The sequence below is a fragment of the Bos indicus genome, chromosome 19, assembly GCF_029378745.1.
Source record: "Bos indicus isolate NIAB-ARS_2022 breed Sahiwal x Tharparkar chromosome 19, NIAB-ARS_B.indTharparkar_mat_pri_1.0, whole genome shotgun sequence".
Lineage (NCBI taxonomy): Eukaryota > Metazoa > Chordata > Mammalia > Artiodactyla > Bovidae > Bos > Bos indicus.
In genome coordinates this window covers 56,519,189-56,525,225 of record NC_091778.1, presented here as the reverse complement: position 1 = coordinate 56,525,225, position 6,037 = coordinate 56,519,189, and positions in this window count along the sequence as shown.

Here is a 6,037-nt window from a genome sequence, read left to right as displayed (position 1 = left end):
CTGTCTCTTATAAGAAGCCCCTTGAAGGGCAGGAGGCACGTGCTCATAATTGTGAGCAGCTGCTATTGTTAACCGCTATTGCTGTTACTGTTATCATAGGAGGACCTCAATGTCTCCTCAACTTTGAGCCAGTCTCTCTACTTGCTCTCAGCCCAGAGGAGCTCAGCTTTGATTCCTAGCCTCCCTCCTCTGCTGCAGCCTCGCCCCTGGCCCTGTAGCTCGACTGGGGTGGGGGCAGGCAGAGTCCCCTCCACCCCAGGTGCCCACTTCTGCAGGACGTCTCAAGCATGTGCCCTGCAGCCGGGCCCAAACCCCTGCACCTTCCTTTCCCAGAGGCATCTATCCTCAGGACCCAGCTAACTGGTCCCCCGAGTGTGTGTGGGCCCGACTGACGCCCTGCTGGTGCCCAGTCACTCCGTCCTGGCCTTCCCACCCCTTGGTTGGGGTCTGGCTGCCCAGGTGCCCCTGTTCCCTCCTCTGGATGCTGATGTTCTGGCCTAGCCTCCTGCGGTAGACTAGACGAATAAAATCATTGGTGGGGGCGCAGGGGCGGTGGTGAGATCTCGGGTGAGCTCCAGTGTCCAAATGCCCCTTTCTTAGCCCTGAGCAGGCTCTTATTCCCCCCAGACCCACCCCTGGGAGAGACGTGGCTGGCCCAGAGGAGCCAAGTTTGAAGTGAGACACCAGCCAGGGGTGGGGGAGGCAGACAGTGTCTGGTCCCTGTGGGGACCAGAATCAGACAGTGATGTTGGTCCCAGGGTGGGCCAGGGCCTTGGCTTTTTATGAAGCTCCTGACCCCCACCTTCCTGCTATTTATCACTGACCCGGATGGGGGTGGATGGTAAGGAAAGAGGGGGAGGGACTCGGGGGTGCTGTGGACCATCCAGAGAAAGGCACCTCTACTCCTCCCCATCCCCCAGGCCTAGCGGAGTGGGGGTCAGGCCAAAGCTGGAGGACTGCGCCTCACGGCACATGCAGGGGCCATTTATTTATTGTGCACCACCACATCCACATCCGGGGAAGCTGCGGGGTGCAGACGACTAGACCAGGGCCCACATGCAAAGCTTGGGACTCCATAGGGTAGATGGGATATCAGAGGGGGAAGGAGAGGGCAGCGAGCCATCCTGAGTCCTTCCCCTGATCCAGGGGCTATAACATGTTATTGCATGTAATACTCAAGACAACTCCGGAAGTGGTACCATGATTATCGTCTCCTTTGTAGGGATGAGAACACTGACGCAGTGAGAGATGTTGATGGAGCAACTGGTATTTGAACCTAGTCCCCATCTGACTCTAGCTTCTGGCAAATGCTCAGCCCAGGAACTCCAAGGAGAGTCTGCAGGAGACCCCAGGAGGGGAGGGATTGCAGTGGAGGTTGACGTCGTGGATGGTCCCATGGGAACGTCTCCCTGCCCCGACACATGGGGCAGGGATACTCATCACAGCATTGGCTGCAACAGCAAGCACCTGTTGGAGAGAAGGCTGTTAAATAGAAGAGGGGGGATTTGTGCTAATGTCACCCAGTTATTTTTTTTTCTGATCTTTTTCAACTGTGTGCTTTTCTTCCCCCCCCCAGTCACACCACATAACATGTAGGATGTTAGTCCCCAAGCAGGGATGGAGCCAGTGACCCCTGCATTGCAAGCGCAGTGTCTTAACCACTGGACTGCCAGGGAAGTCCCTCACCCAGCTGTTAAAAGCAGGGAGCCCACCTCTCTCTATGTTGATTTGGAATACATCCAAGTTACATGTTAATATATAAGTATAGCTATAATTCCATTTGTTGTTGTATAGTCACTAAGTCATGTCCAACTCTTTTGCAATCCCACGGACTGTAGCCCACCAGGTTCTTCTGTCCATGGTAGGTTCCCAGGCAAGAATAAGAGAGTAGGTTGGCATTTCCTTCTCCAGGAGATCTTCCTGACCCAGGGATCAATCAAACTCAAGTCTCTTGCATCTCTTGCATTGGCAGGTGGATTCTTTACCACTGAACCACCAGGGAAGCGATAATTCCATTTACCTACATTTAAAGAGAATGTACATATATATGCTGGTAGATCCACATAAACTTCTGGAAGTGTGTTTGTGGAGTGACCTTGCATTTGAGGGAGGGGAATTAAGAGAAGAGAAACAGAGACTTGTTTTTCATTTCATACCATATGCATGCATTAATTTTCTAACTAACCAAAAAGCACAGTCTAAGCTTTTCTTTTAATACGCCTAAAGATATAGGAAAGATCTTGATAGGGAGGAATGAGGAAAGGACAGTCCAGGTGGAATGAACAAGCAGGAAGACACAGGGGTGATTCTGGGGGAAAACTTCTGGTTTCTGGGGTGGGCTGCATCACAGGACATGTTGGGAGGATGGTGGACAGCAGCAAGACTGGGCAGGCAGGTGGGCATGTGCTGGAGACTCTGAAGGATCAGGATAAAGTGTTTTTATTTTATCTTGTAAGTAATGGAGGTTGGTTTATTTTTTATTTTTTGGCTGTGCTGTGAAGCATGTGGGATCTTAGTTCTCCCACCAGGGATCAAACCCACGCCCCCTGCACTGGAAGCATGGAGTCTTAACCACTGGACTTTCAAGGAAGTCCCAATGGTGGGTTTTTGTTGTTGTTGTTTTTTTTTTTTTTTAATCCGGGCAGAGCGGGGCCGAGCCCCGGCTGCCCTCGCTTCCTGCAGCCCCTGCGCGCCACCCGGGCCCCGGCCCTCACACCGCGCCCCTCGCCCGGCAGCCCGAAGCCAGCGCGTCGAGCCTGCTCGGACACGCTCGAGGCTCCGAGGCCCGGCCCTTGACCCCCTCCTCCAAAAGGACCGGACCCAGGAGTCGCCGGGAAGCTGGAGAGGGCGAGCGGGTTCGGAGAACGAACTGGGAACTCCGCCCGGGCCGCGGCGAGAGCGCGCAGTGCTTTTACCCCGGGTGCCCGAAACCCCACCTGTTTTTTTTTTTTAATTGAGAAATTGCATTCTACTATTTTATACTCACATAGCTCTCTGTGAAAGGGGGCTTTGTCAGACATGTTTACATTTTTCAATCTTGACAGCGATCCTGCAAGGTAGGTCAGGGCGAGTTTTACAATGAGGAAACAGGCTTTGTGAGTAAAGACCACACACTCAGTTTTAAAATGAGAAGCTTTGCCCTTTGTACGCACCGCTTTGCAGGAAGGCAGCAGAGAGGAGAAACCACCGACCAACCCAGCAGAATGACAGGCTTCCTTTCACGTCTGAGCAATCCCAAGGCTCCCTCGTGACATTCAGATCAAGGAGATGAGACATCGTGACCCTTGGGAGAGAAGGGCAAAGGACCTTGAAGTCATCAGTTCGCAAACTCAAAAAAGCTCTGATGACATACCTTTCCTGGGGAGTAAAATATTAGCGGTTTCTTTGTTAGTCATAGCTAGGATTTAAACTAAATTTCTTTTTCTTCCTACAGGCTCATTTATTTTTATTTTATTGGAGTATAATTACTTCCCTGGTGACTCAGGCAGTAAAGAATCTGCCTGCAGTACCGGAGACCCAGGTTCGATCCTTGGGTCAGGAAGAGCCCCTGAGAAGGGAATGGCAACCCACTCCAGTATTCTTGCCTGGAGAATTCCACAGACAGAGGACCCTGGCGGGCTACAGACCATGGGGTCTCAAAGAGTGTCAGACACGACTGATCGACTGACACACGTAATTACTTTACAGTGCTGTGTCAATCTGCTGTATAAGGAAATGAATCAGCAATATGTATACATATATCCCCTCCAATTTTTTTTAGAACACAATGAAGTTCTATTGAATGAAGGGATATGTCTACTTTCTTGTTGAGGTTCAGAGAGGTTTAGGGCTGTGCCTAAGGCCACACGGCTGGTGGAGCCCAGAGGAGAGTGCTGGACCCAAGTCCTACACTCTTTCCAGCTCTTTCCATGGAGCACACAGTAACAGACTGGTTTGGATGAAGATGGGGAGGCCAGTGAAGAGGCTGCTAAGAGTCCAGGGACCGGAAAGGGGCGGGACCTGGAGACCCAAATGGTGGAGTGTGTTGAGAAAGTCATCCTCTCTCTTCAGAATTTAGCCAACACAAGACCCTAGAGTTCCTTTCCGTTTATGCTCTAGGTTTACCTCCCCTCACCCACGGGCTCCATAGGACAAAGTCAGGAAAGAATGGACTTCGGTGGGTGAAACGGAGGGTTTTTCCAGAGAAGGGAACCAGCATCTGCCTCCGCTTGCTGCTGGCATTGATGGTGCAGGGCCGCCACCTAGTGTCGCTAAGCGGTACTGCACCAAGGGATGCCACCTGTGGTCAAAAGGACGCAGGGAGATTTCCTTTCCTCTGTATACACTTGGCAGTTAAAGGTTACAGGCAGAAGGCCTCGGGCGCGCCTCTTAAGAGGACTAGTGAGTGTCGGTAAGATGCTAAAGCCTATGTAACTCTTCTCCCTGCCATCCTGAATGTCTTTCAGGTTGTCCTGTGACCCTCTACAGGGGTGCTTGAGGATTACAAGACCCCGGGCACCCCGAGAACTGCCTGCTGTAAGGCGAATGCAGAGAAAAAGAGAGTGAGGTGGGCAGTCAGGCAAGAAAAGGAAATTTATTAGAGGGAAAACGAGAGGGTGACTGGCCCTTGGGAAGAACCAGTGTCCTCCCGTTCTGACGGGGTCTTGCTTACACCCTGCCAATGAAGAATTCTCTGAAGGCATGGTTTATTTTTAGCCTGTAGCTGAGTCCTGTGGTCATGTAGCCAAAGGTCTGGAATCTGGTGGTCTTGTACCTTTCAGAAGGTAGACATCAGTGAGAAAACAGAAAGTCATTTGGGCAATTTGGTCAGTCTCAAGGGTCACTGTGATTTTATTCTTTGTTTGCGAGGTCAACATAATGAGCCATCTTAACAATGAGCCCCCATGTAGACCCTATCATTCCAGCCTTTTTGATTTAGGATAAGGGCCAACGGTCAGTCTTCTGTAACTGCTTCCTTCGGGACAGGGGCATCGTGGGGATGAGATAAGAAAAGGCTGGAATGTGGGTCAAGGGGATCTGTGTGGGGTCGAAGATTTTGATAATTTGAGTGAGTTAGAAGTAGCTTATGGATAGTTCGGCTGGTGGAGCCTTGTAAGCAGCCCTGAAGAAATTTTGAAAAAAGACACATTAAACGTGGGCTGAAAGTTAGAATAAGGGTAAGTAGAGGGAGAGGGCCTAGAAAGCGTAGGACCCAGGGCATCCAATTCCAATTGTTCAGCCAGTTTTCCCATGAATTCCTGAGGTGTTGGCGTGTTCTTGAGATTCTGGCCTGTTTGTCAGATTTCTTGCTGATTTCAACGCCTGATTTGCTGGTGTAGAAGCAGCAAGTTTCCTCCAAAAATAGACATAGGCCCCCGTTTTCTGATGTTAGAAGGTCTAACCCCCTTCTGTTTTGGAGGACCACAGCTGCCAGGGAATCTGGCTGGTTTTGGATAGTTATAAGGCTGGTAGCCATTTTTTCTAGGCTCTCAGTGAGGTCTTTAGAAAGGCTTTGGTAGTAGTTTAAAGAGGTTGTGAGTCCTGTGGTTTCTGTCCCAACCCCAGCTGCTGTTCCTAAACTGATCAACAGGGAAATGAATTGCCCGTCTGGGGTCAGTTATGAGTTAGCGGGATATGGAGGGTCTGATTGTTAGGGGCAATTGAAGTATCTGGGGTCAGATATACCAAGGTGTATGTTCCTGTCCAGTTAGCTGGAAGACATAAATGGGAAGATATAAATAGGCGGTGGCTCCACATGAGAAAAACATTCCAGCAGTAAGAAGACAACAGCTGAAATCGATAGCAAATAGGAGTCTTTCTGGGAACTTGTTAGTAGTCTCTGAAACTGACAGTGACCTCGCCAGCGTAGCCCCTACAAGAGGAGTAGAAGGGAGTCTCCCTGAGAAAGCGAAAGAATGTCCTGCAGTTCCCGAGACGTGGTAGACCGATCGGCCTGAACGGAAGGAGAGATGTGAAGTGTAATTACAGGGGTGCCATGCTACAGTTCCTAGTTGAGGGTGAGAATTGTTTACAGAGTTTTGTCTAGGAAAACAGAAAG